Source organism: Ranitomeya variabilis, chromosome 4, assembly GCF_051348905.1.
Source record: "Ranitomeya variabilis isolate aRanVar5 chromosome 4, aRanVar5.hap1, whole genome shotgun sequence".
Classification (NCBI taxonomy): Eukaryota; Metazoa; Chordata; class Amphibia; order Anura; family Dendrobatidae; genus Ranitomeya; species Ranitomeya variabilis.
In genome coordinates this window covers 207821719-207845676 of record NC_135235.1, presented here as the reverse complement: position 1 = coordinate 207845676, position 23958 = coordinate 207821719, and the positions used below count along the sequence as shown (strand labels likewise).

The 23958-nt window shown below is 43.9% G+C and overlaps 1 long non-coding RNA gene across 2 annotated transcripts; it reads right to left on the bottom strand.

Annotated features, from left to right (window-relative positions):
* Positions 1 to 301: 301 nt before the first annotated feature.
* On the bottom strand, positions 302 to 10477 carry LOC143768622 (uncharacterized). Of its 2 annotated transcripts, XR_013213967.1 has the most exons (5): positions 10413 to 10459; positions 9613 to 9665; positions 9023 to 9154; positions 6853 to 7045; positions 302 to 540 (listed from the first exon to the last, which is right to left on the bottom strand). It is a non-coding gene; the product is annotated as an uncharacterized LOC143768622 (long non-coding RNA). The 2 variants fall into 2 exon arrangements; XR_013213968.1 differs by lacking the exon at positions 9613 to 9665 and having other exon boundaries at positions 10413 to 10477.
* Positions 10478 to 23958: the final 13481 nt, after the last annotated feature.

Genomic DNA, 23958 nt, shown 5'->3' with positions numbered 1-23958 from the left:
AATGAACTTCAATCCAATATTGCAGCCAGCATGCAGCAAGCGGGTAAGGAAAGGGTGAATCAAACACCCGAAAACCCCGCCCCTATGGCTGAAAATTGTTCCCTCCAAATTCAGGTGACAGAGTCCCTTTAAGATGGAAGATATATTCCATAAATGGCACTAGAATAATTGTTCAGATAACATGAGACTTGGAGAGAGACTAGACCTCAGTGTCTTCGGCCACATTACAACTTGATTGTCAGGAAACTACCCATTCCTATGTTTAAAGTTTCATCAAGTGGTCAAAAAAGGTCTACACAAAGGTGGGAATATAAAACCATGACACTCTGCCTTTCCTGCACTCTGTTTCTTTATTTGCCATTGTGTTGTGTGTGTTGTGTCCAACTTCCATACAAACATCATTTATTTTATAGTCCTCTCAGGTCTTGCAGTAAGTCTGGAGGTCGAAGAAGGTGCAAGACCGATGGCAGCACTTCTCCACAATTCCAACCTTCCTCCTGTTTCGTTCTGAAAGCCGATGTACCAGACTGGGAGCTAGACCTGAAGAGAAACATTTGTAGACATTACATATCATAGTAGGGAGTAAAAATTCATATTGGTCTATTTTAAAGAGGACCTTTCGCTGGATTTTTATGATTTAAGCTGAATATCTCCTCCGATTGCTGCTGTTCCACTGATTCTGGAACAGTTTTTCTTTTTCTTCTGTGACCATCCATTCCAAAGTTATGCCCCCTGGTAATAAAGATGAAAATTTTCCCTTCAACTGGATGTGGGCGTGGCTGCGTTTTTATTGGCCAGCAGGAGAAAAAGGAAACGCCCACAGAGACATTCTGTGCTATACATCCAGTTGGTTGAAAGGGAAATTTGCATCTTTATTTCTAAGGGGCATAACTTTTGAACGGAGGGGTGCAGAAACAAAATAAAAACTGTTCCAGAATCAGTGGAGCAGCGGCAATTGGAGGAGGTACTCAGTATAATTTAACAAAATACAGTAAGAGTGCCCCTTTAAGTAGAAGAGATTTTATAGTGCCATCAACTAAATTCTAAACCCTGACTCCATGAGCTAATATTACAGATACAATTGTCTAACTTGAGGTCATATCAGGGTTATCTGACTATTCAGGTGAAGGATCAGATTCCATTTGGTGTTTAACCAAATTTCCTCAAATCAGATATCAATCGGGAACGACATGTCCAAATGAGGAACAGTTTTTTCATGTGGTGAGGAAAGAAGGTTTGTAGAGTTAGACACACAATATGTATATCGAAATAAAAACTCCAGTATACAGAGGAAAATATTCCCATCACATTATCACGGGGTTCCTCTATTTCCAACATGTAACATGTACCTCGCTGATGAGAAGAAAATAATCCAGCTTCTTGATAAACCCCCCACACACTTATTTAAAGCAGGAAGTTCTGTCTGATATCGGACTGCCGGATGCTTTGTTCTCCCAGGGATAAGCAGCCAGCAGAGATGAAGTGACCACATACTCTCATAGCAATGAACAAGACCTTGTTTTGGTGGGTATATGTGCTGAGGACATGAGCCTTGCAGTTACCCAATTTTGTGGCAGCCATGATGTTTCTAGCATTGTTACTCTTTAGGTGGCCTGGTTGTAGTTGACGAGAGGTCATACTCTGACATTTGGTTGAGCATTTTGCCCTGTTGTTGTTGGGGACAGGGAAATGTCCATTGAGGAGGATGTGGAAGAAGTGCAAAAGCGTCGCTTGGTGTGGAAATGTCACCAGTAAATGAGTGTCCCTCTTTTAGTAGGGCATCGCCGGCATTCAAACATTGACTTAAAGAGCCATGAAAGACAGAGTTGCCCAATTGTAGTTGACGAGAGGTCATACTCTGACATTTGGTTGAACGTTTTGACCTGTTGTTGATGGGGACAGGGAAATGTCGATTAAGGAGGATGTGTAAGAAGTGCATGAGAATCGCCTGGTGTGGAAATCTCACCAGTAAACGAGTCTCCTGCTTTTAGTAGGGCATCGCCGTCATTCAAGCATTGCCTCAATGGGCCATGAAAGACAGTAATTGCCGCTATCGATGGTGGAGTGCACCTTGATGCACAATGTCAATGCCAAGGAACGGCTCTTGGTCTTTGCCATATGAAACTACAGAGCAGGGTTGGCTTTCTTCAGGGAATAATGGTGGCTAGAAATTTTCCACATGCCATAATTTTGCAAAAGGTAGTACAATCCAGGTGGTACGGGACTGATTGTGGTGAACATGGACTTGAGAGTTCAGGTTCCACACAAACGGATGAGCATGGTTTCTGGAAAATTGACAATGCAATGGAGGAACAAGAGGAATAGTACGGAAACCAGTAGATTAGGATATTGGTGGTGTTGATGACAGTAACTAGGCACTGCTTGAGTATGTGGTTCGACTACCAAAGAGATAATTTTGAGGAAGACCCCTTTAGTCTTGCTCATATTGCTGGTCAGTTTGCTTTTTCCCACGTAAGGTGATGCCACCTTATGTGCTGACAACGAGACATAGTTCCACTGCTTGTTTTCCTACTACGGAGCTTACACACTTTAGGCCGGTTTCACACGTCAGTGGCTCCGGTACGTGAGGTGACAGTTTCCTCCCGTACCGGAGACACTGACACACGTAGACCCATAAAAATCAATGCATCTGTTCAGATGTCATTGATTTTGTGCGGACCGTGTGCGGACCGTGTCTCCGTGTGCCAAACACGGAGACATGTCAGTGTTCGTGGGAGCGCACGGATTACACGGACCCAATAGAGTCAATGGGTCCGTGTAAAACACGGACCTCACACGGACATTCTCCGTCTGGGGTCCGTGTGGCGTGCCGGAGACAGCGCTACAGTAAGCGCTGTCCCCCCCACATGGTGCTGAAGCCGCCATTCATATGTTCCCTGTAGCAGCGTTTGCTACAGAGAAAATATGAATGATAGTGTTTAAAATAAAGATCCATGTGTCCGCCGCCCCCCCACCCCCTGTGCGCCCCCCCCGCTGGTCAGAAAATACTCACCCGGATCCCCCGTCGGCAGTCGCTCCTTCCTGGTCTGGCCGCGGCTTCTCTACTGTATGCGGCCGATTACACTCATGAATATGTGGCTCCACCTCCAATAGGGGCGGAGCCGCCTATTCATGAGTGTAAATGAGCGGCCCCACGTGACCGCATACAGTAAGCCGCGGCCAGACCAGGAAGGAGCGACTGCCGACGGGGGATCCGGGTGAGTATTTTCTGACCAGCGGGGGGGGCGCACAGGGGGTGGGGGGGCGGCGGACACATGGATCTTTATTTTAAACACTATTCTTCATATTTTCCCTGCAGCAAACGTTGCTGCAGGGATGATATGAATCGCAGCTTCAGCACCATGCAGAGTGGGTACCACACGCTCCGTGTGGTACCCACTCGCCATACGGGCGGCACACGTGTGCCGCAGGTATGGCCTCCGTGAGTTCCCAGGCACACGGACACGGATAACTCCGGTACCGATTTATTCCGGTACCGGAATTATCTGGACGTGTGGGACAGCCCTTAGGGCTGTCCCACACGTCCAGATAATTCCGGTACCGGAATAATCGGTACCGGAGTTATCCGTGTCCGTGTGCCTGGGAACTCACGGAGGCCATACCTGCGGCACACGTGTGCCGCCCGTATGGCGAGTGGGTACCACACGGAGCGTGTGGTACCCACTCTGCATGGTGCTGAAGCTGCGATTCATATGTTCCCTGTAGCAACGTTTGCTGCAGGGAAAATATGAAGAATAGTGTTTAAAATAAAGATCCATGTGTCCGCCGCCCCCCCACCCCCTGTGCGCCCCCCCCCCGCTGGTCAGAAAATACTCACCCGGATCCCCCGTCGGCAGTCGCTCCTTCCTGGTCTGGCCGCGGCTTACTGTATGCGGTCACGTGGGGCCGCTCATTTACACTCATGAATAGGCGGCTCCGCCCCTATTGGAGGTGGAGCCACATATTCATGAGTGTAATCGGCCGCATACAGTAGAGAAGCCGCGGCCAGACCAGGAAGGAGCGACTGCCGACGGGGGATCCGGGTGAGTATTTTCCGACCAGCGAGGGGGCGCACAGGGGGTGGGGGGGCGGCGGACACATGGATCTTTATTTTAAACACTATCATTCATATTTTCTCTGTAGCAAACGCTGCTACAGGGAACATATGAATGGCGGCTTCAGCACCATGTGGGGGGGACAGCGCTTACTGTAGCGCTGTCTCCGGCACGCCACACGGACCCCAGACGGAGAATGTCCGTGTGAGGTGCGTGTTTTACACGGACCCATTGACTCTATTGGGTCCGTGTAATCCGTGCGCTCCCACGAACACTGACATGTCTCCGTGTTTGGCACACGGAGACACGGTCCGCACACGGTCCGCACAAAATCAATGACATCTGAACAGATGCATTGATTTTTATGGGTCTACGTGTGTCAGTGTCTCCGGTACGGGAGGAAACTGTCACCTCACGTACCGGAGCCACTGACGTGTGAAACCGGCCTTAGAGATAGATCAGTAGGTCTTTTCTACCCCAATTATTACACCCTCGCCAAAAAGGTGGTCAATCCAGATTTTGCAGTCAGATCTCGGACGAATTTGCATAGACGTATGAATGAGCCATAGCTAAATATTTGCAGCAGATTTTTCTGCACCAAAAACCAGTGTCTTGGCAGAAAAAAAACCTGTGTAAAATACACACATTTTTGCCTCATTTTTCAATGCATTTTATATTGTGTTTTTTAAGTGTGTTCCCCCCCCCCCCCCGATTAATTTGAATGAGTGAAAAAAAAAGCTGCAAAAATGCTAAAACAAATGACATGGTGCAGATTTGAAAAAAAGAAAGCTTCAAAATCTGCAAGGAAAAAAAAATCAGCGTGTGCATGAGGTTTCAAAAATTTCATTCAGTTTTCCGGAACTATAAATTGCTGCATTTTTATTTTCATGGAAAAATCGTACAAAAATAATGTGGCAAGAAAGCGGAGTGTGAACAAACCCAGATCTATTCCAACAAAATGTGGGGTTTTTTGGCAGTCTTTTTATGTACTTTTTTGGAAAGCATAGTCGATTACATGGTTCAAAACAAAAGAAATCTGCAAAAAAAAAAAAAAATTTGTACAGAAGACATCTTCCTATACAATATGGGAGACGTATGCAAAAGTCTGGTATACGGTCAGGATATAGATATACCATACGTTAGATGACATTCCTGTAGTGTGAATGGAACCTAAAATTTAGCTGACTTTTATTTGCAATCAAACTGCACAAACTTTACAAAAAAAAAAAGAAAAGAAAAAGTAAGGCTATGTGCACACGTTCAGGATTTCTTGCAGAAAATTCCGGAGAATTCCGGACATTTTCTGCAAGAAATCCGCAAGAAAACCGCGTGCGTTTTTGCCACGGTTTTGACGCGTTTTTGCCGCGTTTTTTTCCGGACACTTCCCAATGCATTTTGGAGTGGGAAAGCCGCAAAAAAAACGCAAAAAGATAGAGCATGTCCGGATTTTGTGCGGTATGCGTTTTTTTTGCAGAAAAAAACGCATCATGTGCACAAAACATGCGGAATTCATTCTAAATGATGGGATGCTTATTGTATGCGTTTTTTTTGCGGTTTTATAGCGTTTTTATCCGCGAAAAAAAAGCGAAAAAACCGGAACGTGTGAACACAGCCTAAAGCTCTTCTGTTCTCTGAGTGTTCAAACAAACAAGAGGAGCAAATACTTGTCAATGTGACTCAGGTATTCACTAGGTGAGAACCTCAATTTACAAACAATGGGAAGTAAGATGATCTAACATCTGAGATAACAGGCACCAAAATGTGAGATAACGGGACTTTCCAGGAATTTCCACTGTAAACTGACCATTATTTCTTACATAATAGGGAGATACAGCGCGTTTTTGTCGCAGGTTTTTTTTTTCCCTACACGTATTTGCTTCTGAAAAATGCAACATTTTACAGTAGCAGAAAAATTTATGAGATCTCTGACTTTTACGAAAAAAAAAGGTTTTTTTTTCTTAAAAATAATTGTGGGTATTAAGGCAAAAAAAGAACATATACTCCTCTATTAGGCCCTCTCCGCTTTTCCACACACTTGCTGGTCTCCACCGCTGGTCTCCCTTTTCAGTGGAGACATCATGTCACCTCTGCAGCCAACAGACACTGATCGGATGGAATGTAAAGTTTGCAGCCAATCATAGGTCACTGATTGGCTGCAGTGCTTATGTGACTCTTCACCACTGAAAGAAGAAGTCAAAAGAGTGGGAAGCAATGGTGTGTTGAAACAGAGGTGCTCAGTTAGGTGAGTATATGTTCTTTTTTGTTAGTATATAAAAATGTATTGGAAAAGCCTTTAAAATTTTTATTTAAAGAGAACTAGTCTTCAGATCAAAAGTGTCCACTTTTGTTCTTATTTTATTCTTGATGTTCCCTCGAGTGTTGTGCTTTTTTCATTTTTTTAAATCCTCCATACGGTTTCAGAGATACGGGTTTTTTATAAAGTGCCATGGATCCTCATGGGCGTGTCTTTAGGCTGCTCTGCATAATTATTTCGGTAAGCCACGCCCAATTGTAAAGAACATAATAATTGCCACTAAACAAAAAGTCCCATATCTCTGGAACCGTATGGCGGATTTAAAAAAAGAAAAAAGCAGAATACTCAGGGGAGCAGAAGGAATAAAATAAGAGAAAAAAAGTGCCACTTTAGGTCGGTGACAGGTCCTCTTTATTCTATTTAAAATTAACAGATTAAAAACATGTGCCTTAATAATAATTTCCTCTGATGCCACCATCCAACACCATGTTACCTGCAGGCCAATACTCTTCAGTAATGTGATGGCCCATACTCATTTTTTACCTTTGTAGTTTTGGTAATAGAGACCTTTGCCTTCACACACCAACAGAAGAGCGTCCACAAGGTGAATCCCGCAGAGATGATGAACACTAGCCCCTTCAGTTTCCGTCCAGCAAATCATCAACACCAGAAATATCACAGCTGTCCTCCATTGTCGGCCCATACTCTTTTTGAGTACACCGAGGAAACGCTGAATCTGCAAATAAGATCAAAATCACTGAATGTCAAATTATATACAGAAAACATTTCTGTAGTTTTTACAATTGGCAAAGTTTTGATGGAATAATTTCAGCTAGGCAACATTTTAATATTTCGTTAATTTGACCAAGATTAAAAATATCTAAATTTAAAATAATGTGGTTGATAGATTTCTTCCAATTTTAATCGTATCTGTGTTAAAATTATTTTTTATTTATTTTAAATATGTTTTTTTTTTGCTGTTGAATAATATTTTTTATTTTAAATATTTATTTTTATTGTTGTTGAATAATATTTTTTTAAATATATTTTTATTTATTCTCAAGTAGTCCCATAAGGCAAAATGTTTATTCTTGCCCAGGAGAGGCATGTTTGATTAAGTATTAGAGTAGGTACCCAGCAGAGAAGTGTCACCTTGTCGTGGTTGATGGGCATACATTAATTGGCCAATTTATGCTCTAAGAACCTTCATTTTTGGAAGTTCATTTTATTTAGCAATAATACATTTCAGGTCTCATGTATTCAGTGTTTGCATATACTTTGGCCCCTACAAAGTGCTGCTGTGCTCTCTTTTTTTTGCATATTGTGCAGTCATTGCAGCTTGCACCTATTCACATTATATGGAGGTGCTGGTCAGGTTTTTATACATAGACACAGACTTTGGCTCAGTATTTTTAAGCCGAAATGATGCCTTTTTGACATGGTCCTATAAACTTTTACACTTTTTTGCATAATACAAGTTTTGGAGTGCTGCCTACATTTTTGGAGTACCATTTATAATGCTGGGTTACAACCTATGGCCCCGTTTGCTACATGGATATGCTCGTTCTACTTATTTTTTTGACAAAGAGAAAAAGGAAGGAAGGAATGAAACAGAGAAAAAGAAAGCTTGAAAGAAAAAAAGAGAATGAAAGAAAGAAACAATGGAGGATACGAAGAAAGAAGGAAAGAAAAAGATAGAAAAAAAAGAAGGAAGAAAAGAAAGAAAAAATAGAAAAATTAAAATAAGGGAAAAGGAGAGAAAAGGGAAGAAAAAATGAATGAAAAGAATGAATGAAAGACAAAAAAGAATAGATGAAAAAAGACAAAGCAAAGAAAGAAATAAACTTAGAAAGAGGAGAATCTGAAGAAAGAAGGAAAGAAAATGATAGAAAAGAAAGAAAGAAGAAAAGCGAGAAAAAAGAGAAATAAAAAGAGAAAATAATGAAAAAAGAAAGCATTAATGAAAGACAGGAGATAAAAAAGAAAAATGAATGAATGAAAAGTTCACAGAATATAAAGTAAGAGTGAATGAATGAAAAAGAGGAAGGAAAGAGAAGAAGGATAGAAAAGAAAGAAAAAAAAAAAAGAAGGAAGAAATAAAAGAGAGAAAAAAAGACAGACAGGAAGAGAAAAGAATGAATGAATTAATGAATGAATGAATGAAAAGAAAAAAGAAGGAATGAAAAAAGACAAAGCAAAGAAAGAAAGAAAGATAGAAAGAGAAAGATGAGGATACGAAGAAAGAAGGAAAGAAAAGTGAGAAAAAAGAGAAATAAAAAAAAGAGAAAATAATGAAAAAAGAAAGCATTAATGAAAAAAAGGAGATAAAAAAAGAAAAAATGAATGAAAAAGAAAGTCACGGAAAATAAAGTAAGAATGAATGAAAAAGAGAAAGAAGGAAGGAAAGAAGGATAGAAAAAGAAAAAAAGAAGGAAGAAATATAAGAAAGAAAAAAAGAGACAAAGAAAGGGAAATGAATGAAAGAAAATAAAAAAATGAATGAAAATAGACAAAACAAAGAAAGGAAGAAGAAAAAAGAGAGAATGAAAGAGGAAAGAAAGAAAGAAAGAAAGAAAGAAAGAAAGAGAAAGAAAGAAAGAAAGAAAGAAAGAAAGAAAGAAAGAAAGAAAGAAAGAAAGAAAGAAGACAATAGGTCAAGAGGATACTTAATAAATTGTTGAATTCTAGAGTGTGACATGAAGGCTTCTCCTACCTTTTCCTTGTGAGGAGATGCAGAGGATTGTGATGGTGATCTTCTTTGTATTTGGATGGAAATGAGCCATGAAGATCTCAGCAATGGCCTCTTATACAACAGTCCGGCCCCTACTTTTAGGCATAGAGAAGACTATGGAGAAGGGAACAATCAGAGAAGACAGAGATAGACACAGCTTATCTCCTCACAGCTGGAGATAAGGGACACATACTGTATGTGATAGCTCTCCAGTACAAGAGACATCCCCATTTCCTCTGTCACTTTGAAGAGCGCCCTGATGTCACCAGATCTACTCAGAAATATATTGTATGCACAGAAGCTCTCAGGAGGCGACCCATAGCCGGCCATATACCTCTCCGAATTTGGAGCCAATTGATTATTTGGACAATTACCGACTCGTTTGCCCAATGTAGGATTTTTTTTGTGTGGTAAGGAGCGTTTACATATACAGTATTGTGCCAAAGTTTAAGGCAGGAGTAGAAAAAATGCTGCAAAGCAGGACTACTCTCAAAAAAATACAAGTGTTAATATATTATTTTTATTCATTCTAAAAATGCAAAGCGAATGAACAAAAGAGAAATCCAAATCACCTCAATATTTGGTTTTTAATGACATTGGCTGGACGTTTGGGGTCGTTCTCCAGCTGTAAAATAAATGTAAAGTCAGTCAGACGCCTCCCTGATGGTACACTATGGAGAAGTATCTGACTGTATTTCCCAGCATTGAGGGCACCATTAATCCAGACCAAATCCACATCGTCCTGAAATCCATCATCAAACTAGCAGGACCCTCAGCCATGCTTCACTGTTCCTGCAGACCCTCATTATTGTGATGATCTTCAGCAAATAAAGTGTTTTCTGATACAGCCAAATATTTCACATTGTGTCCCTGCTGCCATTTTTCTGCTGCCCAGTTCCTATGTTTTCATGCATCGTTGAGTCACTAGGCCTTGTTTTCACGATGAAGGTTTGTTTTTTGGCCTGAATTCTTCCATGAAGACCACTACAGGCCAATCTTCTCTAAACAGTAGATGGATGTAGCTCAATCCACACTGGTTGTCATTGTTACTAATTCTGAGCTGATGGCACTGCTGGACATCTTCCGATTTAAAAGGGAAGTAATCAAGATGTGTCTTTCATCTGCTGCACTAAAGGTACCTTCACACGAAGCGACGCTGCAGCGATAGCGACAACGATGCCGATCGCTGCAGCGTCGCTGTTTGATCGCTGGGGAGCTGTCACACAGACCGCTCTCCAGCGACCAACGATGCCGAGGTCCCCGGGTAACCAGGGTAAACATCGGGTTGCTAAGCGCAGGGCCGCGCTTAGTAACCCGATGTTTACCCTGGTTACCAGCGTAAAAGTAAAAAAAACAAACAGTACATGCTCACCTGCGCGTCCCCCAGCGTCTGCTTCCTGACACTGACTGAGCTCCGGCCCTAACAGCACAGCGGTGACGTCACCGCTGTGCTTTCACTTTCACTTTAGGGCCGGCGCTCAGTCAGTGTCAGGAAGCAGACGCTGGGGGACGCGCAGGTGAGTATGTACTGTTTGTTTTTTTTACTTTTACGCTGGTAACCAGGGTAAACATCGGGTTACTAAGTGCGGCCCTGCGCTTGGTAACCCGATGTTTACCCTGGTTACCAGTGTAAAACATCGCTGGTATCGTTGCTTTTGCTTTCAAACACAACGATACACGGCGATCGGACGACCAAATAAAGTTCTGGACTTTATTCAGCGACCAGCGACATCACAGCAGGATCCTGATCGCTGCTGCGTGTCAAACTAAACGATATCGCTAGCCAGGACGCTGCAACGTCACGGATCGCTAGCGATATCGTTACAAAGTCGTTTCGTGTGAAGGTACCTTTAGTTTCCTTGACTGATGATCCTCAATGTCACCCATTACTTGGTATCATCAATGCTGAGAGATACAGGCAGATACTTATCCATGATGTAATACCATCAGGCGTCTGATTGACTTCAAACTCATTCTGCAGGCAAACAACGACTGCCAACATCCACCCAATATAACATTAAGAACTAGCGTAAGCGCAAAGAAGAGTAAGGAGTCCTGAAAGTGATGATATGGCCCCTCAGATTCCTGATCTCATTATCATAGAATGTTAGAGATGGAAGGGACCTCCAGGGTCATCGTGTCCAACCGCCTGATCAAAGCAGGAGTCACTAAACCATCTCAGACAGATGTCTGTCCAGCCTCTGTTTGAAGGCTTCCATGGAAGGAGAACTCACCACTCAGCCTTTTCCACCCATTGATCACCCTCACTATCATTGTGTCTGTCGAGGATTACATGAAAAAATGTAAGGATTTGCTCAAGCAAATCAGAAGATCTGTGGTTAGTTCTCCAAGATGGTTGCAACAATCTCTATGTCGAGTTCCTTTACAAGCTGCGTACAAGTGGATGTACAGTAGGAGGTTTGCAGTTTTAGGAGGCTTATCTAGATGAAAACTAAAGTGATTGACAGTCAAAAATCAGACATCATCTATCCAAGTGGAGTTGGAAAGTCCCCATGAACATTAGACAGATATTGGTGTAAACTATCGCATCAACTAATGTGTATGGTGGCCGATATTCGGTGGGATTGGCAGATGTTCAGGTATGGTGACCCTTAGCAATAAATTATATTAATCCGGTATGTCTGATTTTGGACTGGATCATTTTATCTCCCTTCCTTCAAATAAGCCATCGCCAGACATATCTGGCGACAGCTTTCACAGGAGCATTCGAGACGAAAGAGCACTCCTTGTATTGGAGAAATGTCTGAGACAATAAAAATATCTCTCCAAGGATCTGTCTATACCAAGGAAGGTGACGGTCACAAGGGGGCATTCTCTGCGTCTGGAGGAGAGAAGGTTTTTCCACCTACATAGAAGAGGATTCTTTACTGTTAGGGCAGTGAGAATCTGGAATTCCTTGCCTGAGGAGGTGGTGATGGCGCACTCAGTCGAGGGATTCAAGAGAGGCCTGGATGTCTTCCTGGAGCGTAACAATACTGTATCTTACAGTTATTAGGTTCTTTAGAAGGATGTCGATCTGGGGATTTATTCTGATGGAATATAGGCTGAACTGGATGGACAAATGTCTTTTTTTGGCCTTGCTAACTATGTTACTATGAGATGGCTGGCAGCCAAATAATGGTCCAAATGGTCATTCGTCCGACAGCCATCTCATGTGTATGGTCGATTTTACCCTCAGTTTCCTACTTTGGTGACCTCCAATCTTAACCATCTTGATCAATAAAACAACACAGACTTGATAAGGTTCCGCAATCTCTATGGGAAAAAAAAGAAGGAATCAATTTATTCATGAAGGAGAATATTCCTTGTAAAGGTACCTTCAAACTCAGCAACTTTACAACGAGCACGACAACGATCCGTGACGTTGCAGCGTCTGGGTAGCGATCTCGTTGTGTTTGACACGCAGCAGCGATCTGGATCCCGCTATGATATCGCTGGTTGGAGCTAGAAGTCCAGAACTTTATTTGGTCGTCAGGTCGGCGTGTATCGTCATGTTTGACAGCAAAAGCAACGATGTCAGCAATGTTTTACATGGAGCTAACGACCTGTGAGAACGATAAGTGAGTCACCATTACGTCACAGGATCGCTCCTGCATCGTTGTGGAGCTGCTGTGTTTGACGTCTCTACAGCGACCTAAACAGCGACGCTGCAGCGATCGGCTCGTTGTCTATATCGCTGCAGCGTCGCTGAGTGTGACAGTACCTTTAGGGCTGGGCTTGGTCTTTTGGTTTGTTTTCCAATTCTAGATAAACATCTGAATAGATTGTCCGTCATTGTATGCATCCAGAATAGAAATCTCACAGTCTTCCACCCGTCGTAAACATAGGAGGTCTAACTTCATGTTAATTGTATTAATTGCATGAATTGTATTAACACCCAGCATTCATGGACAATGGTGGAAGAATTAAAATCTCATGAATGATAATTGGAGCAAACCCCTTGACTTTTCCTGGGTTAATTAAAAGTCTGTGAAGAAATTGTGACCTTCAGATGTAGAGGTTAAATTGGGGACATTTTCATCTAATCTCTTTATTTGCTCTTCCCCTGTAAAGTCCGGACAATCAGTGCATGTCACCGACAAGATGGAAAACGTGCAGATGTGTCAGGTATGCTTTATTTCACACGAATGCCCTGTGAATGCAAACATCGGTCCTCGGGCTACTGTGGGAACTTGGTCAGCTCGGACGATTTTATAGGAAATGAGGTGCTTGGCAGCTAGTTGTCGTAAATATTTTTCATGCAATTTTCATTCCAATATAGCCCTATTTTAATTTAGTTACAGCGTTATTTTTTGCTCTTAGGGCTCTTTGGAGGTGCCCTATAAAATGTGAGCCCTGGTCATTTGCCCAGTTGGCCAACCCCATGCATTTAAAGGGAACCTGTCACCCCCAAAATCGCTGGTGAGGTAAGCTCACCGGCATCAGGGGCTTATCTACAGCATTCTGTAAAGCTGTAGATAAGCCGCCGATGTTACCTAAAAGAGGAGAAAAAGACGTTAGATTATACTCACCCATGGGCGGTCCCGCTGCGGTCCGGTCGGATGGGTGTCTCCGGTCCGCTCCGGCGCCTCCCATCTTCGTTCCATGACGTTCTCTTCGGGTATTTACGCCGCGGCTCCGGCGCAGGCGTACTTTGTCTGCCCTGTTGAGGGCAGAGCAAAGTACTGCAGTGCGCAGGCGCCGGGCCTCTCTGACCTTTCCGGCGCCTGCGCACTGCAGTACTTTGCTCTGCCCTCAACAGGGCAGACAAAGTACGCCTGCGCCGTTGCCGCGGCGTAAAGACCCAAAGAGGACGTCATGGAACGAAGATGGGAGGCGCCGGAGCGGACCGGAGACACCCATCCGACCGGACCGCAGCGGGACCTGTTGTGATTCGGTTCGTGGGCTCCCCCGGTGGTCTCTTGTGGTACTGGTGTCCTGCAAGCTTTGTCTTCTCAGTTCACCTGTTCCTATCAGGATGTGGGAGTATCCTATTTAACCTTGCTCCTCAGTCATTCTAATGCTGGCCATCAATGTATCCAGAGTGATTCTGTTGCATGTTCCTGCTCCCAGTTTTCTGCTCAGCTAAGTTGGACACTTTAGTCCTTAAGTCTATTTTTGTATGTTTTGTCCAGTTTGCACTTATGTGAATCTCTGCAGCTGGAAGCTCTTGTTGGGCTGAAATTACCACTCCAGTGGCATGAGTTGTCACATGAGTTAAGGTAATTTCAGGATGGTGTTTTGAAGGGTTTTGCAGCTGACCGCGAAGTCCTCTGTTGTATCTTTCTGCTATTTAGTTAGCGGGCCTCTCTGTGCTACATCTGCTTTCATACTACGTGTGTCTTTTCATCTGCTCTCACCGTTATTATATGTGGGGGGCTGCTATCTCCTGTGGGGACATTCTCTGGAGGCAAGCCAGGACTGTGTTTTCTTCTACCAGGGGTAGTTAGTTCTCCGGCTGGCGCGCGGCATCTAGAGACAACGCAGGAATGCCCCCTGGCTACTTCTAGTGTGGTGTGTAGGTTTAGCATCGCGGTCAGCTCTAGTTTCCATCACCCGAGAGCTTGTCCGTTTATTCTATGCTTCTGATGTTTCCTTGCCATTGGAAACCATAACAGTATGGCCAGCCCAAATGTTTAATCTATAGGCTGAAGCAGGAGAGAAAAGGAACTGTGTGAAACCTTTTTTTTTTTTTTTTTTTTTCCTTCCTCTGAAGTTGCACTCCAGCTCTAATTGCAGTCTCCTGTTTTCCTCTCCTCTTAACCCCTGAATGGCTCAGACTTTATCTGTTGAAATATGGATCCCCAGAGTCTGGCTACCAATTTGAATAATCTTGCCTCTAAAGTTCAGAATATACAAGATTTTTTGTTACATGCTCCTCGGTCTGAACCTAAAATTCCTATACCGGAGTTTTTTTCTGGAGATCGATCTTGTTTTCTAAATTTTAAATACAATTGTAAATTGTTTCTTTCGCTGAGATCTCATTCTGCTGGAGATCCTGCCCAGCAAGTAAAAATTGTTATTTCTTTACTGCGGGGTGACCCCCAAAATTGGGCATTTTCATTGGCACCAGGGGATCCTGCGTTGCTCAATGTGGATGCGTTTTTTCTGGCTTTGGGGTTGCTTTATGAGGAACCAAATTTGGAGATTCAGGCTGAGAAAGCCCTAATAGCCCTCTCTCAGGGGCAAGATGAAGCCGAAATATATTGCCAAAAATTTCGAAAATGGTCTGTGCTTACTCAGTGGAATGAGTGCGCTCTGGCGGCAATTTTCAGAGAAGGTCTCTCTGATGCTGTAAAAGACGTCATGGTGGGGTTTCCTGCGCCTACTGGTCTGAATGAGTCCATGACAATGGCAATTCAGATTGATCGGCGTTTACGGGAACGCAAACCTGTGCACCAGTTGGCGGTGTCTTCTGAAGAGGCACCACAGAGTATGCAATGTGATAGCTTTCTGTCCAGAAGCGAACGACAGATTTATAGGCGCAAAAATCATTTGTGCTTCTATTGTGGAAATTCTACTCATGTTATATCAGCATGCTCTAAACGAACAAAGAAAGTTGATAAATCCTCTGCTATTGGCACTTTGCAGTCCAAGTTTATTTTGTCTGTAACTCTAATTTGTTCGTTATCTTCTATTGTTGCGGATGCGTATGTGGATTCTGGCGCCGCTTTGAGTCTTATGGATTGGTCCTTTGCCAGGCGCTGTGGGTTTGATCTAGAGCCTCTGGAAGTTCCTATACCTTTAAAGGGTATTGATTCTACACCATTGGCTAGTAATAAACCACAATACTGGACACAAGTGACTATGCGTATGACTCCAGACCATCAAGAGGTGATTCGCTTCCTTGTACTGTATAATCTACATGATGTGTTTGTGCTGGGATTGCCATGGTTGCAAACTCATAACCCAGTCCTTGACTGGAAAACAATGTCTGTACTAAGCTGGGGATGTCAGGGAAATCATGGGGACACATCTTTGGTCTCCATTGCTTCATCTATTCCCTCTGAAATTCCTGAGTTTTTGTCTGATTATCGTGAGGTTTTTGAGGAATCTACTCTTAATTCTCTTCCTCCTCACAGAGATTGCGATTGCGCCATAGATTTGATCCCTGGCAGTAAATTTCCTAAGGGTCGTCTATTCAATCTGTCTGTACCTGAACATGCTGCCATGCGAGACTATATTAGGGAGTCCTTGGAAAAGGGACATATTCGTCCTTCTTCGTCTCCTCTTGGAGCGGGGTTCTTTTTCGTAGCTAAAAGCGATGGTTCTTTGAGACCTTGTATTGATTATAGACTCTTGAATAAGATCACAGTCAAGTATCAGTATCCTTTGCCATTGCTGACAGATTTATTTGCTCGCATTGAGGGGGCGAAGTGGTTCTCTAAGATTGATCTTCGCGGTGCGTATAATTTGGTGCGAATTAAGCAGGGGGATGAGTGGAAAACCGCATTTAATACGCCCGAGGGCCATTTTGAGTATTTGGTGATGCCTTTTGGTCTGTCAAATGCCCCTTCGGTCTTTCAGTCTTTTATGCACAATATTTTCCGTGAATATCTGGATAAATTTATGATTGTGTATTTGGACGATATCTTGATTTTTTCGGATGACTGGGAATCTCATGTTCAACAAGTTAGGAGGGTTTTTCAGGTTTTGCGGACCAATTCTCTGTTTGTTAAAGGTTCAAAGTGTGTTTTTGGGGTTCAGAAGATTTCTTTTTTGGGGTACATTTTTTCCCCCTCTTCTATTGAGATGGATCCTGTGAAGGTTCGGGCTATTTGTGACTGGACGCAACCGACTTCTCTTAAGGGCCTTCAGAAATTTTTGGGCTTTGCTAACTTTTATCGTCGATTCATAACTGGTTTTTCTAGCGTTGTCAGGCCTTTGACTGATTTGACTAAAAAGGGTGCTGATGTTGCAGATTGGTCTCCTGCTGCTGTGGAGGCCTTTCGGGAGCTTAAGCGCCGTTTTTCTTCTGCTCCGGTGTTGTGCCAGCCTGATGTTTCTCTTCCTTTTCAGGTGGAAGTTGATGCTTCCGAGATCGGAGCGGGGGCGGTTTTGTCGCAGAAAAGTTCAGATTGTTCAGTGATGAGACCTTGTGCGTTCTTTTCTCGAAAATTTTCGCCCGCCGAGCGAAATTATGACGTCGGTAATCGGGAGCTTTTGGCGATGAAGTGGGCATTCGAGGAGTGGCGTCATTGGCTTGAGGGTGCTAAACATCAGGTGGTGGTCTTGACTGATCACAAAAATTTGATTTATCTTGAGTCGGCCAGACGTCTGAATCCTAGACAGGCGCGCTGGTCGTTGTTTTTCTCCCGGTTTAATTTTGTGGTTTCGTATCTGCCAGGTACTAAGAATGTGAAGGCGGATGCCCTTTCTAGGAGTTTTGAACCTGATTCCCCTGGTGATTCTAAACCTACGGGTATACTTAAGGATGGGGTGATATTGTCTGCTGTCTTCCCAGACCTGCGACGTGCTTTACAAGAGTTTCAGGCGGATCGGCCTGATCGTTGTCCGCCTGGTAGATTGTTTGTGCCGGATGAGTGGACCAATAGAGTCATCTCGGAGGTTCATTCTTCTGCGTTGGCAGGTCATCCGGGAATTTTTGGTACCAGAGATTTGGTGGCTAGGTCCTTCTGGTGGCCTTCCCTGTCTCGGGACGTGCGTACTTTTGTGCAGTCTTGCGATGTTTGTGCTCGGGCCAAGCCTTGTTGTTCTCGGGCTAGTGGGTTGTTGTTGCCCTTGCCTGTTCCTAAGAGGCCTTGGACACACATCTCTATGGATTTTATTTCTGATCTCCCTGTTTCTCAGAAGATGTCCGTCATTTGGGTGGTGTGTGACCGCTTTTCTAAGATGGTTCATTTGGTGCCCTTGCCCAAGCTGCCTTCCTCATCTGAGTTGGTGCCCCTGTTTTTTTCAGAATGTGGTTCGGCTGCATGGTATTCCGGAGAATATCGTTTCCGACAGGGGATCCCAGTTTGTGTCCAGATTTTGGCGGGCGTTTTGTGCCAGGATGGGCATTGATTTGTCTTTTTCGTCTGCATTTCATCCCCAGACAAATGGCCAGACGGAACGTACTAATCAGACCTTGGAGACTTATTTGAGGTGTTTCGTGTCTGCTGATCAGGATGACTGGGTCTCCTTTTTGCCGTTGGCTGAGTTTGCCCTTAATAATCGGGCCAGTTCTGCCACTTTGGTCTCCCCTTTCTTTTGCAATTCAGGGTTCCATCCTCGTTTTTCATCTGGTCAGGTGGAGTCTCCGGATTGTCCTGGAGTGGATACCATGGTGGATAGGTTGCATCGTATTTGGGGGCAGGTGGTGGACAATTTGGAGTTGTCCCAGGAGAAGACTCAACGTTTTGCTAATCGCCATCGTCGTGTTGGTCCTCGTCTTCGTGTTGGGGACTTGGTGTGGTTGTCCTCCCGTTTTGTCCCTATGAGGGTCTCTTCTCCTAAGTTTAAGCCTCGGTTCATCGGTCCTTATAAGATTTTGGAAATTCTTAACCCTGTGTCTTTTCGTTTGGACCTCCCAGCATCCTTTGCTATCCATAATGTCTTCCATCGGTCATTATTGCGGAGGTATGAGGTACCACTTGTGCCTTCTGTTGAGCCTCCTGCTCCTGTGCTGGTTGAGGGTGAATTGGAGTACGTGGTGGAGAAAATCTTGGACTCCCGTGTTTCCAGACGGAGACTTCAATATCTGGTGAAATGGAAGGGCTACGGTCAAGAGGATAATTCTTGGGTTACAGCTTCTGATGTTCATGCTTCTGATTTGGTCCGTGCCTTTCATAGGGCTCATCCAGATCGCCCTGGTGGTTCTTGTGAGGGTTCGGTGCCCCCTCCTTAAGGGGGGGGTACTGTTGTGATTCGGTTCGTGGGCTCCCCCGGTGGTCTCTTGTGGTACTGGTGTCCTGCAAGCTTTGTCTTCTCAGTTCACCTGTTCCTATCAGGATGTGGGAGTATCCTATTTAACCTTGCTCCTCAGTCATTCTAATGCTGGCCATCAATGTATCCAGAGTGATTCTGTTGCATGTTCCTGCTCCCAGTTTTCTGCTCAGCTAAGTTGGACACTTTAGTCCTTAAGTCTATTTTTGTATGTTTTGTCCAGTTTGCACTTATGTGAATCTCTGCAGCTGGAAGCTCTTGTTGGGCTGAAATTACCACTCCAGTGGCATGAGTTGTCACATGAGTTAAGGTAATTTCAGGATGGTGTTTTGAAGGGTTTTGCAGCTGACCGCGAAGTCCTCTGTTGTATCTTTCTGCTATTTAGTTAGCGGGCCTCTCTGTGCTACATCTGCTTTCATACTACGTGTGTCTTTTCATCTGCTCTCACCGTTATTATATGTGGGGGGCTGCTATCTCCTGTGGGGACATTCTCTGGAGGCAAGCCAGGACTGTGTTTTCTTCTACCAGGGGTAGTTAGTTCTCCGGCTGGCGCGCGGCATCTAGAGACAACGCAGGAATGCCCCCTGGCTACTTCTAGTGTGGTGTGTAGGTTTAGCATCGCGGTCAGCTCTAGTTTCCATCACCCGAGAGCTTGTCCGTTTATTCTATGCTTCTGATGTTTCCTTGCCATTGGAAACCATAACAGGGACCGCCCCTGGGTGAGTATAATCTAACGTCTTTTTCTCCTCTTTCAGGTAACATCGGCGGCTTATCTACAGCATTACAGAATGCTGTAGATAAGCCCCTGATGCCGGTGAGCTTACGTCACCAGCGATTTTGGGGGTGACAGGTTCCCTTTAATTTCTCCTTCCGGTCAAGCCAAGCGCAAGGGCTCGGTGCACCCCTGCCGTGGTGACGCTAAAACTAATGTAAAATATGTGAGATATTCCACCAATTTAGGAAATGGTGGTGGTGAAGTCTGAGATGTCACATATTAGGAGCGAGGGTGGTAGTGTTTCCTTTTAGGTAGTGCACTAAGTTGCTGGTAACATGGCTGGTTCAGAGGGCATCATATTCGGAGCCTTGATCCTTCTACTATATAAGGTCAGTATTGGACTGGCCCACCAGAGAACCGGAGAATCCTCCGGTGGGCCCTAGCTTCTTCTTCAGGAGAGTTCATAGTACAAACCTTGCAGCAGCTATGAGTGGGGGAGAAAGGTGGGCCCTCAGAATCAAATGAGTCATATCTAGCTAGTAAGAGGGGATGAGTAGCACTACTTTATAGAGGGGCTGAGAGCAGCAAGTCAAAAACTTCAGCTTGAACTGCAGCGTGTGGTGGTTGCCTCAAGTAAACAAGACCAACCCATCTGTGAGTATCGCCATTTTTAAGATAAAGCACCGTGGTGGAGCACAGAGTGTTATTTCTGAATGTGAAGACCACCTAACAAGAGAGCATTAGGTGTCCAAAAGAGGTGAGGAGATGGTGTACATACAATCATGTCTGTAAGCTATTCTGAGTGTAAAAAGGATCGTCATACCACAGATAAAAGGAGACTGGTGCTTCGGTATGAGGGACTAAAACGCGCCAAGTTTGTGCGTATTCCACCTAAGTGAACAACTTGGAAAGCAAATTTAGTGCAATGCTGCCAGAAAAAGTGAACGAAATAGAGAGCATGTGCTTTGCTGCACAGGGTGCAGAAAGAGCTGCTGAAGTGGTTGCCAGCAGGGAGCAAGTATTTTAGTTCTACAGGACCAAAACCAGTTTTTGTACACATCATTTTTACAAAATTTATTATGCTTGTGCCAATTTTCTGGCAAAAAAAGTTGAAAATGTTTCCACGCTTTTTGTTTTATGCACATGAGGTATAACTTTTATGCCACTTTTGTAGAAATAGGTGGGATTTAGTATCCTGCAACCGTAAAATGTAGATTTGCTTTATTACAAAAGGAAGAGGCAAATATATGTCAAAATTATTAAGAGGATTAAAGCTCTAAATTAATTTGCTGTATTTTATTATTAAGGTCGGCTCCTGGAAACAAGGGTAACTGCCTGGAAGACTGGTCAAATTTCCCGAACCCTGCTGAATCCTTGTGAAACCTGTGCTTGACTTTGGCATACTTGCCAACTTTTGCAAATCGTCTTCAGGATGAATTGTCCACTGCGGCAAAATTTGGTGGAAGAACTATTCGCTGGCCACATATCTGGCTCCATATGGATCTGACTAATAAAAATTGGGTATTGCCTCCTCTGATGTCATATTATTTGGCATAAGAAAGCATTTTTTTTATAGGGAAGAATATTTTCTACATACATCACCCTGCAGGGCACATATGGCAGCATGCAGGTTCCCTGTAGCTCCAAGGTCCGATTTGCCACCGTGCAGCCATAGAGAGAACTCCAACCAATTTGCGCCTATTTTTTTGTCTAATTTTTCTGGTTTCAATGCTTTTTTCCTGCCAAATTTTTCCTTTAATTCACGCCTTTATTGAAGCCTATTTCTACTTATTTGGTTTTTATCTCAGTTCGCCAGCTTGGCTGTGATTTTTGTAATCCAGATGATTGTGGCAAATTCATTATTTCCAACTTTAAAAAAAACAAATTATGCATATTTGCGCAAATGTGATCTAGCGCCTCACTGGAGTTATTATTTTTGCACACCACAATTTTTGTAATGTCAAATATTAAAGACACATGCAACATTTTCCCCAAAATTTTCAGTAATTCTGATGCAAAATTGCAACTTTTGCAAATTTTTGCAATTACTGCCAAAATCAGACGTAAAGGAAATAATAAGGGTATGTGCACACGCTGTGGATTCTGCTGCGGATCCGCAGCGGATTTGATGCTGCGGATCCACAGCAGTTTTCCCAAAGTTTACAGTACCATGTAAACCTATGGGAAAAAAAAAACGCTGTGCACATGCTGCGGAAAAATCCGCGCGGAAACACAGCGGATTATTTTCCGCAGCATGTCAATTCTTTCTGCGGATTCCGCAGCGGTTTTCAACCAGCACCAATAGGAAAGTGCAGTTGAAAACCCGCAGAGGAATCCGCAGAAGAAACCGCAAGAAAATCCACAGTGAAAACCGCAGTGGTTTTGCGCTGCGGATTTTGGAAATCCGCTGAGGAAAAATCCGCAGCAGAATCCGCAACGTGGGCACATACCCTAAATGTGGTCGTAATGGTTTGTTATATCGCCTCCCTGTGGATAAAAGTGGTTCTGCTGCTTTATATCACCTCCTGGTGGATAAAATTGGTACTGCTGCTTTTTTTTTCTCCAAATGAATGATCGTTATCCCCTTACGAATATTATCTAGTTAAATTACAAAAATATCACAGTTTTTAAAGGTTTTCAGGAGTACTTTCTGTAAAAAAAAAAAATAGAAAAAAATGAAATATATTGTTTTTATTAGTATTTTTATTATTTGAGTATTTTACACCAGACCAATAATCTGTCCTTTATGAAAAAAGTGACACATATTACTATAATTACCCATTCGGTCACAAATTCCTTAAAATTTCTGAGTGCTCTCAGTAGTAGCAATTGTGCACTCACACAAGAAAACCATCATTTCACAAAAAGGGGAAGACGTGCAATCAGATTTACGTCTATGGATTTTCAGGAGTTTACAAATTACTTTTTACACATGTTGTAAAAACAAAGAAACAAGGTAAATCTAAAAATATCCAAATAGAAAGTTCCATCAACTTTCTGTGTACCTAAAAAAAATATATACATATGCCATCCGCAGAAACTTCGTGCCAAATACAATGAGCCAATAATTTTGGTTCTATTGCGTCCCCATAAAGCTACAGCATCATAGTCACTGTTTATGGGGGCACTGGTAATTTCTATTTCTGGGAGGTGTCTTTCAGTGCCACCGGTTATTTTACCAGCACTCTTGTCAGCACTGCTTATCCAATAATGGCCAGCGCTGATTACTGGGTTGCTTTCTGACTGGCACTGTTTGCAGGCGTGGAGTAATTGGGAATACTGGGTGGATTTATGGGATCGTTGTAAGTACATTTGTCAGCTCTCCAGCAGCTAATACTGTTTAATAGGTTATTATTTGACTGTGACAGTTTATGGGAGTGGTGTTATGGGGAGCACTGGCACAGCTGGTGGGGTAGTGTTATTGGGAGCACTGGAACAGTTAAGGAGAGTACTGTTAGATAATTGGAAAACTGGCACAGATTATGGAGGTACTGTTAATGGAACCACTGGCACAGATTATGGGGGTACTGTTAATGGAACTGAAACACCCCAGGGTCCTGGTTGTTAAAGTGGCATTGCTTTCCTCACGGGGAGAGTGATGTCACGATGTGACTAGATGACACTCTGGTGGGCCCCCTACCAATCCCACTGACTCCAACGCCCAGAGGGCTACGTCACCGGCTACCCCGGGACCGGGGGAACAGCGGCCTGGGTCAGATGGCGGCCCCATTTATCCCGACCTATGAGCCCCTGACTAGCTCCCCAGAACCCATGGTGTTCGCGGAGGGACCCGCGGAGGAGGACATGATCGCACTCCAGGGGGAGATCCCCATGATTACTTGGCGGGAGCACTGCAGGCGTCAGGAGGAGAGGGAGAGACAGGAATCTCTGGCCCGCGAAGCAGCTTTTGAAGAGAGAAATCTGGCAGGGAAGGCCCGCATGCGCAAAACCCCCCGGGCAGAAAGAGGACCACTGTGGCAGGGGGAAGTAGTGGTTTTCAACCAGTGGAGAGGCTGGGGATTTATAAAAGAAGCTGGTATGATTAACGAGATCTTTGTCAACTGGAGGGACGTGGAATCCCAATTAATAGAAGGACACCCGGACAGGGACCTGAATCCCGGTGACAGGGTGACTTATACACGCCATATCGGAGAAAAAGGGTGGTACGCTCTAGACTGTAAGAAACGTGTGCCAATCTCAGTCCCTGCAGGCACAGCAAGCCAGGCCAGGCCAACTTCTAAATGCAACCAATCCACCCAGGCACCGGTGGTAGAACCAGCCAGCAGGCCCTGGTGTGCAGTACCAGTGGAACGTTACG